General features: G+C 50.3%; 1 long non-coding RNA gene across 1 annotated transcript; it reads right to left on the bottom strand.

Moving 5' to 3' along the window:
* Window positions 1-8,682: 8,682 nt before the first annotated feature.
* Window positions 8,683-9,115, bottom strand: LOC135243862 (uncharacterized). Its single transcript, XR_010326819.1, has 3 exons — window positions 9,036-9,115; window positions 8,835-9,005; window positions 8,683-8,804 (listed from the first exon to the last, which is right to left on the bottom strand). It is a non-coding gene; the product is annotated as an uncharacterized LOC135243862 (long non-coding RNA).
* Window positions 9,116-11,718: the final 2,603 nt, after the last annotated feature.

Genomic DNA, 11,718 nt, shown 5'->3' with positions numbered 1-11,718 from the left:
ACTGAAGGTGCACTGCGCCAGGGGAAATAAGCTCAGCTCATTAGTCTGGAATGAAAGAGGAAGCCTTTTGAAACTGAGGCAGACGTCTTAAGGTGGAAGTAAACAAGCGGGAGAGGTCAGACAGGTGCCACTGTCCCAGCTCTGTCAGGCACACGCCCGTCCCGCTGCCTGTTCTTAAATCAGGCGTGGGGAGGCAGGGAGGGGTGGGATTAAGCCTGTGGATTACAGAGGAAGCGTTCCCGCCCCCGTCCCCCCCCCCCCCCCATTCTCCTGGCAGGGCTGGGGCTGCCTGCAGAGGAAGGGGAGTTACATAACCCGGCCGTGGCCCAGAGGAACTCTGTCTCTGGTGCGTGTCCAGCAGACGAGCTGGGACTCAGACTCTCTGTGTCTCAGACAAGCCAGAGGGCCCTTACATGCCTGACCGGTGGACAGGGTCCCTCAGTGGTGTTGGTACATGCCTGATCGGTGGACAGGGCCCCTCAGTGGTTTTGGTACATGCCAGACCGGTGGACAGGGCCCCTCAGTGGTGTTGGTACATGCCAGACCGGTGGACAGGGCCCCTCAGTGGTGTTGGTACATGCCTGATCGGTGGACAGGGCCCCTCAGTGGTGTTGGTACATGCCTGATTGGTGGACAGGGTCCCTCGGTGGTGTTGGTACATGCCTGATTGGTGGACAGGGTCCCTCAGTGGTGTTGGTACATGCCTGATGGGCTTAAGCCCACAGGCTCACTGTGTTTTGGTGTCTGACAGGCTGAATTCTTTACCTGCCCAACAGTCTCAGTCCTGACAGTGCCTTTCCCTCATCCGTTCTGCACAGTTTACAACACTCATTGCCACCTCTGAGCAGACCAACATGGGGGACTGCCATCTTACACACCTGGCCACAGGCTCTCCAGCACCTTTTACACAAACCTCATTGGCCAGCAGGATTTCTCCAGCACCTTTTACACAAACCTCATTGGCCAGCAGGATTTCTCCAGCATTTTTGACACACATCTGACTGGCTAACATGGACTCTGTCCATTGTACTCTCCGTTCCAGCGACCAATCTCTTTGGGGGGGAGACCAGGAAGGATGGAAATGGGTACACTCTGCTTTTGAGATACACAGTGTATACACAATTGGGCATACCAGCTTGGGGGGGGGAAGCTTTTTCTTAAAAATATGGCTCTTTATTGTGAACCTGCTCCATCTGGCACATTCCACCCACGCTCCTGGGGGTTCCCCACGCCAGGGCCCCATCGCTCCTGTGCTGACATCATCACTAAATCCTTTGAGCGCGTGTCCCCGGCAGGAGGAGCAGGACCTGGAGGAGCGTGAGGAGGGCAGCGTTCAGCTCTCTCGATCACGCTCCGCGGAGACGCCCACGCCGTCGCATTCGGCTCCACGGGCAAATAAATCAGAGAGCACCCGAGAGTCTTATTAGAGCCACTGTCAGAGGATCGCCCGATCTATTGTTCTCAGTCTTTATTGTTATTTTCACCCCTACCAAAACTGTTTTATAATTCTATACTGTGGTCACATTTGGGTGTAAAGAGATGATACAAAGCAGGATGATTTGGTTTAAAATGCATGTAAAGACTGACATCAGGTTATTTTGTTGTAAATTAACCCTTTGGAAGAGTAGGTTTTTTTTAGAATGCTTTTTGAAAATTCTACATCAGTGTTCTAGAACTCCATTGCTTTCAATCACCAGCAGTGGTTGTGACATCAGCATCAGAATGTTCAGTTAAGAACATTCTACTCACACATTTGGGATCTCACACCTTAAAGAGGGATGCATTAAAAGTGGAGGCTTATCTCCCCCTCAGCCTGGGTTCAAGCCAAACGCATGTAAACACATATTCAGCAAAAAGGCAGTGAAGGGACGGCAACATGAACACCCCAAGGTGCATTTTAAATGCAGATTTTACTGGAATTCAATGGATTTTGAGTATAAATCTTTCTGGCGTGTAGCTGGGAGAGAGGCATAAATCGCCATCTGCATGTTGTTCTGGGTTGCCCTGTTGTAATAAACTGCAATATGCAAAGTACTCTTTGAAGAGTACACACTCTCACGATGAAGAGTGCACAGTCTCACAATGAAGAGTGCACTCTCACGATGAAGAGTGCACTCTCACAATGAAGAGTGCATAGTCTCATGATGAAGAGTGCACTCTCACGATGAATAGTGCACAATCTCACAATGTGTCTGTGCTTCTCTATCTGACTGGGTCTCTGTGCTTCTCTATCTGACTGAGTCTCTGTGCTTCTCTATCTGACTGGGTCTCTGTGCTTCTCTATCTGACTGAGTCTCTGTGCTTCTCTATCTGACTGAGTCTCTGTGCTTCTCTATCTGACTGAGTCTCTGTGCTTCTCTATCTGACTGAGTCTCTGTGCTTCTCTATCTGACTGAGTCTCTGTGCTTCTCTGCCTCACTCTGTCTCGAAGTGTCTCTTTATACACAGCTGCATGAGGATTAACCTGTTTTCTGTGTTGTATTTTTGGTGAAAGAGCACATTTAATTCCACTCTTCTGGGTCTGGCAATCTGTCTATTCCTGCACACCCCTGCCCACACACACACACACACACACACATACAGACCAACACACACATGCATACACAGACGCACAAACGCACGCACACACTGAACCCAGTCTCACTCTTCTGCCAGGAGAGGCAGAGAGTGAGTGAGTAAAGGACAGTGGTGTGTGAAATAGGAGAGAGACAGAGTGTATAAGAGGAGTAGAGAAATATATAATGCAGCCATCATTGCTCCTTTATTCCCTTTTTAACTTTCTCTTCCTCCTGCTCCTCCTCTCTGCTCCCAGTGCCTCCCAGGAGGTGCTTATGTAACCTCCTACACACCGCACAGCTCACATCCACAGCTCACATCCACAGCTCACACCGCACAGCTCACATCCACAGCTCACATCCACAGCTCACATCTCTAACCTGAGAATACACTCCACGGCGTGAATAATTTTGAGAGTCCCCCAGCAGGAGGACAGCAGAACACCTGGACCTGAGCCTGTTTTGGGCCCAGGAGCAGGCCCAGGAGCAGGCCCAGGAGCAGGCCCAGGAGCAGGCCCAGATGTGGAGCGCTCTGCTGCGGGGTGTGGAAGGGGAGACACTCAAAGGTGAAAATGTTTGCTCACCTGGGAACGCAGCCCGCAGGTTTACCGAAACGATTTATATAGTTTGAGAAAAAAAGATGGCTCCCAAGCGCTGTATCTTGGGAAATCTATGAGCTATTTTTCAACACGGTGCAAAACAGGTGAGTTATTCTGTTCATGGCAGTGAATTCCAATGTTTAATTAGAAATGGTTAATGAAGCTGAACTGAAAGCAACGTGGAATGAGACTCACATGGCAATTAAGATGATCCTGGCTCAGATGGATATTTCCCAGTGTAATTCAATTCTATTTATTACAATGTAAAAAAATAATGATCTGAATCTCTCACATGTTTATGTCCCACTGAATGATGACTAACACAATCCTGTGTTGCTGACAGTGTTGTGTTTTGTGGGTGGACCAGGGCAGTCGGGTGTATATCTTCCTACAGCGTGATTTACTGAAGGTGTGATTTATAGAAGAGAGTAAATTATGATCACAATGCGCAAGCACACCAGTCAAAACAAGGCTCAGCAAATCCAAAGATGTGTTACAAGCTGTGGGTCTTAATACTTTACAGGAGCAGCCATGATGCGCACCCCCCCCCCCCCCCACGGTAACCAAATAACCCTCCCAATAAAGGCACAGGGATCTCCATCATGGTAACATGCAGACAAACTGGGAATCTGTAACCTGAATGCCCTTCATAGATATAAATCAGAGTTTGTGCCACACCACCTTCCACGGTCTCCATGCCAACCCAACATTCAAGGACCTTTAACCCTTTGAAGAGCAGGCCTTTTTTGGAATGTTTTTCCAAAATTCTAAGTCAGTGTTCCAGAACACTGTTGCTTTCAGAGTCACCAGTAGTGATCGCTGCATCAGCATCAGAATGTTCAGTTAAGAACATTCATCAGAATGTTCTTGTATTTGTGATCTCACACCTTAAAGGGTTAAGGTTACTCAGTGATTCTCATGCCCAGTATCCCTTCCAACAGGTATTCATCCTCCTGGAGCAGCCTGTGTACACTTCTGTGTTACGGTGTCTATGTGCTGTATGAGTGGCAGAATAGTGCAATGGTTGGGGGAGCTGGGCTTGTCAGTCAGAGGTTGCGGGATTGAATCCCTGCTGGGGCACAGCAGTTGAACTCTTGAGCAAGGTCTGCAGCTTGAAAATATCTTCTTCTGAAAATATCTGGCTGTATAAATGCAAAAAACCAAAAAAAACATGAAAGTCTCTCTGGATAAGAGCGCCTGTTTAAAGCGGAGATGTAAATGTATTCATGAGAGGGAAGGGAGCGCAGCCCTCTGTGTGTGATGTTTTATTCATTAGGGAAGAATTCACTGTGGAATGAGTTTCCTCTGAAGAAGGTAAGGGTTTCACTCTGGCACCAAACACCCGGGCTGCTCTAAGGCTTTCATCACAGAGTCAGCAGCCTGCCCCCCCTCCACAACAGAACCCATAGAACCCCCCTCCCCTCTCCGTGACTCCTCTCCACAGGTAAACAAGCTTGAAACTGATGTCTTGAACCCGGACTGAAACCTTCATGGGGTGGGGAGTGGGGGGAGTGGGGGGAGTGGGGGGGGGGCCCTGAACATGTCCCTCTAGCAGGACGTGCCTGTCCCTCTAGCAGGACGTGCCTGTCCCTCTAGCAGGACGTGTGTGTCCCTCCAGCAGGACGTGTCTGTCCCTCCAGCAGGACGTGCCTGTCCCTGCAGCAGGACGTGCCTGTCCCTCCAGCAGGACGTGCCTGTCCCTCCAGCAGGACGTGCCTGTCCCTCCAGCAGGACGGGTCTGTTCCTCCAGCAGGACGGGCGTGGCTGCAGCACGCGCTAAATCTCGTCAGGCAGCTACCGGCCTGGCGTTCCAGAACCCCACCAGAGTGAGAAACGGTTTTCCACACCACCGTCATGCTTCACTCCACAAATCCCGAAACACGGTAAAGACACGGATTTCATCGCTGTGCGTATGCAGCTAAATACCACGGAAGCTTCATTTTGCTGCATTGCGTTTGTTTTTATGGAATTATGTCCTCTGATATTGCTTCATATTTTTTCTTTCTTTTTTAGTCCTCCTCTTTCCTGTAATGCCCTACCTCCCTTTACAATGTCTCACTTGCAAAATAGGCTTTAAATATTAATGTGACATCCTAATAAAATAAAGATCATAATACTGTTGGCTCACTCTGCCCAGTGAAACCTTTCAGTCTGTCGAAGAACAAGAACGGAAGAGTTTAAAGTGCTCCAGTATTCGAAGGGAGTTTTAAGGCGGTCAAGAGGGCAGTTTTGGCTTCTCCCTCGGCCTCTGTGCTCCTCCAATCAGAAAGCCCAGATTTGTCTTGGCAGACCTTTGCTCCAGTCAGAGTGTGGTTTGTTGGACTGGCTTGCACCTGGATGGGGGCGTTGTTCAGGGACTGTTTTTAATAATGTATTAGAGCTTTAGAGCTTTTTGTTTTCTTAGAAACACACTTGCAGGTCTGTTGCTCCTGTGGAGCGCATCTTTAAAAAACCGTTTGAGTGCATTTATAATGGTTTATTTTATCTGATGAATAAATAATAAAGAACAGGAACAGGATGTTAGGCACCTCACAGACTGCCTGCTGCGGAAATGACTGAGCCCAGTCACGGCCTGTGACATCATAATCCACAGTGTGACATCATGGCACCCGCACCAACATGACTCTCCCCTCAGATCAGTCACGCTCATTACTGTAACCATTTTCAGATCAGTCACGGTCTTCGGTTCAGCTGTTCTCAGATCAGTCACGGTCTTCGGTTCAGCTGTTCTCAGATCAGTCATACTCCTCAGTGTAACAGTCCTCGGATCAGTCACAGTCATTAATGTGGCTGCTCTCGGATCAGTCACAGTCATTAATGTGGCAACTCACGGATCAGTCACAGTCATTAATTCGGCTGCTCCTTGATCAGTCACAGTCATTGTTCATCCTGTCCTCTCCAGGCCGGCTGCCTGAGACAGTCAGCTTTTAATGGAGGGGTGGGATGAAGAGGATTAATCTACTGTGGCAGTCATTTCTCCCTGCGGTATAAGACCCTGGCAAACGCCGGTACGCCAAGAGGAGGGGCCTAGCGACTGTCAGGCCCCGCCCATTACAACAGGAACGTTGAGCTGAGGCCTAATTTAGGCCGACGGTAGGGACGCTATGCGCCCCCATCAGGGCCCACGCACAATGGCAGACCCCCCCCACCCCCCGTTACCTGGGGGGTCCACAGCCAGCGGCATGCGGTTTCCTGAGGAACACACGGTGAGGGTGGAAAGCACTGGAACACAAACGCATGCACACACACACACATGCATACACACACACACCAACACGCACACACGTACACACACACACACACACACGAACGCACACACACACACGCACACACACTCGTTCTGTACCCACCTCAGATGACATCAAAGTGTTGTTCCATGCTATGTGTTGTCCTCTCAGCATTCATTGCTGTGTCCTGATGATTCACTGCGCTCGATATCTACACTGAATCATACAGAAAATCTATTCAGCATGAACTCAGCCAACACAACATCTTTATCTCTTTCATGCCCCGTCAGAGTAAACAGAGAAAAACAAACATCATGGAGTTTTAGGGTTACTTCCAGCAAAGCTGTTTTTATGTTTTATCTGATTTTGTGAGTCCTTTTGAAGTTATTCTCCTTCAAAATGTTGTGTTTGTGTGTGTGTGTGTGTGTGTGTGATTGTGTTTGAGGGAGTGTGTGTGAGTGTATGTGTGCATGCACTGTGTGCGTGCACTGTGTGTGTGTGTGTGTGTGTGTGTCTGTGTTTATACATGCATGCATATTTACAAATCCTGCACATGCAGGGCCTTTGGTTATCAAACATTCTCCACTACACCATTTATTTTCCAGCTTTCTCCAGTGAAAAGGGTGCAGCTGGGCGTTCAGGAGAGACATAAATCTGTAATGAGTGTTGATCTAAGGCTTTAGGCAGGCTGATTCATGAGTGTTGTTCGCGGACCCCTCCAAGCAAACTTCCAGCAGCAGGATCCAAGGACTGCTTTTTATCAGTTTAATATTCATATTTAAAGCAGATATCTTTCAGTACCAACACAGTCGCATAGTCACATATCAAAGAGGAAAACTCTCTCTCCATACCTTGCACTGCAGAACGTTCGTTTTCTCCCTGGTGCTCTGATTGGCTGGAGTTTCCCTGGATGTCCTGATAGTGGGTGTGGCCACAGGCAGAAGTTCTCGCAGCTCATCTGAACCACATTTCAGCAAGGGCACTGTTGCCATGGCGACTTACTTGCTCCCCTCACCTGTGTGCCCAGGGTTCCGCCTTGTGGTCAGATCACAGTACTGCAGTCAACGTGTGTTCTATTTATTTAGAAAGGTAGTTTTGAAAACAAAAGTCGGTTATAACATAACAGCAATTTGCAAAATGAAACTTTGCATTTGAAGATTAACACGAATGAGTAAAAAAAACGGCAACAGTTTCATCAACCAATTAAAATCTAGCAACGTCACTCGTGCAAGCCATTAAATAATCATATGTCACGTTGTACGGGTTTAATTGGGAAAATTGCGAAGCGAAGAAAAGTTGATGCTGAAGGTAGCGTTTTTAATGGACGGAGGATTACTTTTCCGTGGAAGTGAAAGGCAAGCGCGTTTACATAATTTGTGGAGAAGCTCTTGTCGTTCTCAGAAACAGTAATCTCGAGAGACATTACGGCGGCAGACATGCAAGCTATGCTACTCTTGAAGGAACGGTGCGAGTGGAGGCGTTGGGTAATAATCTCGCTGCACCAGCGTCTTCCCCGCGGCCTAAACAGGAGCCGGAAAGCGCCACAGGCAAGTTGCGCGGTGAGTGAAGTGATCGCTAAAAGACTGAGGCCGTATTTGTAAAGGAGTGCAAGGTTGCTACTGCGCTGATACTTGCTCCAGAAAAAACTGAAATTGTTTCAGAACCTTAGCTTGTCTCGCCGGACTGTGTCTGATCGTATCGGCGGCATGGCACGAGATATTGATGAGTCTTTTATTGAACTGTAGAACAACTATCAGCTAAAGGCCAGACACAGCAACGGATGTGCTAGATTTCTACAAGCAACACATAAGCGTTGACAAATTTCCGAGTTTAAGGAAACACGCGCTTATGATGGCATCACTGTTCGGAACCACGTACTGCAGTAAACCGTTGGGTGCTCTGTCTCGCGCAGGATCGCACAGGAAACGGAGTGCAGTTTGAAGCAGGCTTGCGCTCACGCAGTAGGGGGTGCGCCTGTAGGCCCCAGCAGCTCTGTAGCACACATGCTGCATATTCCTCTACAGATCCAGAGAGGAGCGCGAGACCCCCAGAACTCTCAGAGGCTATGTGAGAACCCCCCACAAACGCTCTCACGGGGCGGGGGGCGGGGGGGGGGGAATGCTTTGTTTGACATCCCGCCTGTCGTCGGACCACGGCTCTCTCATTGTCACGGTCATGTTCGGGCAGCGGGGGTCAGTCCTCCAGTGAGTGGGTCTGGAATGTGTTGAGGCCGGTCAGTCAAGGCCTGCCAGGGCTGTGAGTCTCTCTGGACTCTTACCTGCAGCTCTGTGTGTGTCACACCTGCAGCTGTTTTACCTGTAGCTGTCACACCTGCAGCTGATTTGCCTGTAACTGTCACACCTGCAGCACTGTTTTACCTGTAACTGTCACACCTGCAGCTGTTTTACCTGTAGCTGTCACACCTGCAGCTGATTTGCCTGTAACTGTCACACCTGCAGCACTGTTTTACCTGTAGCTGTCACACCTGCAGCTGTTTTGTCTGTAACTGTCACACCTGCAGCACTGTTTTGTCTGTAGCTCTCACACCTGCAGCTGTTTTACCTGTAACTGTCACACCTGCAGCACTGTTTTACCTGTAGCTGTCACACCTGCAGCTGTTTTACCTGTAGCTGTCACACCTGCAGCTATTTTACCTGTAACTGTCATACCTGTAGCTGTCACACTTGCAGGGATAAGGGGTGACGCACGTAAACATCTAGTGAAGGAGTGAGGCCATTTTTGTGATCGCTTTTAACTCCAGTTCAAACTGAGGTAAAGTGTCTTGGGTTGGGTCATAGATTGCAGAGATAGAAAATCCAGGTTCAGAAAGTACAAAGTCCTTCCCAGTATTTTGTATTTTGTTCCAGTCACCTGGATTTGCTAATCAGCCAGCAGGTACTCAGCTGGCGGAGTTCATGGGTGGAAGAAACACACAGCAGGACTTTTACCTTTCTGAACCCTGCGTTTCCACCTCTGATGAAACACTCACATGATGAACGAGGTGAGCGTTTCCTGCTTTGCATGAATTCCACTGAGACGGAACAGGTTGTCCTCTCTCGTGTGCAGGAGCTGCCCCCGTCCTTCAGCTCTGTAACCTGATCAGCCGGTCCTAAATCTGGAGCAGGGCTCCAGCTCTGCCATTGGCTGCGCTGCTAAAATTGGCATGTTGACCCCTGTGAAATGCATTCTGGGAATATTCCCGGACTCACTGCCTTATGGGGTCAGTACCGTGTGGTCTGTGGTGATGTGTGGTGAGGTCATGAAGGTGGGGTCATTTTTCCTGGACCTTTCGCTACGCTAGGCTACGCTGCCGGTCCCGATTTCCTTAATTTCTTGCTTCACCGGAGCAAACAAGTTCAGAGCGTCCCGTTCCCAAATCTTATTTTTCATTTTTTTCTGAATGTGCCAACCCACTGCACGCTCATGAGTAATTATCCACAGACTAGTATTTGTGGGAGTCCACATGTCCCATTGGTGTACAATTACAGATAATAGTGACAAATAATTTTAACTATAACGTGGACTGTAATTATAATAATTGTGGATTTAGATATAGAAGTGTGGGGTCATGTTTTCCAGATAAGATTGCACTTGAGATAATCATTTAAAACCCTTAAGAGCCCTTGCAATACATTGCTGAGAAGGTGTATTCGGTCTTTTCAGCTTAGATTTTTTTAAATTGTCAGAAGGGAAAAAACTGCTAATTTGTGTATGGGGGTGTGTATAGAGCAGCAGGAGCAGCAGGGGCTGTGTATAGAATCTAAGTATTCGCCCCCGGCGTTACCTCAGTAACATCCCGCTCTGAAGGAGGGTGTTATCTGACCGTCCTGTGATACTTGTAAACATTTGATGTCACTGAAAATAGGCTGTGTGACGCGCTGACGTGACGGGGCGAGCGGGCGAATGGGGCGAGCGTCGGTCACGCGCCCCGTGCGAGGAGAATCCACAGCGGTTGCGTAGCGCAGAAGCAACGAGAACACCTGACTGCGCGCCGAGCCAGCTGGGTCCCCTGGCCGGGACAGTGTCGCGGGACGAGCGGCACGAAAGGCCCCCCTTCATACGCACTCACTGAGTGACGAGTCAGCAGCTCCTGCTGCTCCATACACGCCCCCTGCTGCTCCTGCTGCTCCATACACACCCCCTGCTGCTCCTGCTTCTCTATACACACCCCCTGCTGCTCCATACACACCTCCTGCTGCTTCATACACACCCCCTGCTGCTCCTGCTGCTCCATACACACCCCCTGCTGCTCCTGCTGCTCCATACACACCCCCTGCTGCTCCTGCTGTTCCATACACAGCCCCTGCTGCTCCATAGACACCCCCTGCTGCTCCTGCTGCTCCATACACACCCCCTGCTCCATACACACCCCCTGCTGCTCCTGCTGCTCATACACACCCTGCTGCTCCTGCTGCTCCAACACACCCCTGCTGCTCCTGCTGTTCCATACACACCCCTGCTGCTCCAAACACACCCCTGCTGCTCCTGATTCTCCATACACAACCCCTGCTGCTCCTGAACCCCTGCTGCCTGCGCTCCATACACACCCCTGCTGCTCCTGCTGCTCCATACACCCCCTGCTGCTCCTGCTGCTCCTACACACCCCTGCTGCTCCTGCTGCTCCATACACACCCCCTGCTGTCCTGCTGTTCCATACACAGCCCCTGCTGCTCCATACACACCCCCTGCTGCTCCTGCTGCTCCATACACACCCCTGCTGCTCCATAGACACCCCCTGCTGCTCCATACACACCCCCTGCTGCTCCTGCTGCTCTATACACACCCCCTGCTGCTCCTGCTGCTCCATACACACCCCCTGCTGCTCCTGCTGTTCCATACACAGCCCCTGCTGCTCCAAACACACCCCCTGCTGCTCCTGCTGCTCCATACACAACCCCTGCTGCTCCATAGACACCCCCTGCTGCTCCTGCTGCTCCATACACCCCGTGTGTATGGAGCAGGGGTGTGTATGGAGCAGCAGGAGCAGCAGGGGTGTCTGGACAGCAGGGTTGTGTATGGAGCAGCAGGAGCAGCAGGGGTGTGTATGGAGCAGCAGGAGCAGCAGGGGGTGTGTATGGAGCAGCAGGAGCAGCAGGGGGTGTGTATGGAGCAGCAGGAGCAGCAGGAGGTGTGTATGGAGCAGCAGGGGGTGTGTATAGAGCAGCAGGAGCAGCAGGGGGTGTGTATGGAGCAGCAGGGGGTGTGTATGAAGCAGCAGGAGCAGCAGGAGGTGTGTATGGAGCAGCAGGGGGTGTGTATAGAGCAGCAGGAGCAGCAGGGGGTGTGTATGGAGCAGCAGGGGGCGTGTATGGAGCAGCAGGAGCTGCTGACTCGTCA

Source organism: Anguilla rostrata, chromosome 17 (assembly GCF_018555375.3).
Source record: "Anguilla rostrata isolate EN2019 chromosome 17, ASM1855537v3, whole genome shotgun sequence".
Lineage (NCBI taxonomy): Eukaryota > Metazoa > Chordata > Actinopteri > Anguilliformes > Anguillidae > Anguilla > Anguilla rostrata.
Note: the sequence above shows the minus strand (reverse complement) of the source record. Positions and strands in the feature narration are given on the sequence as shown.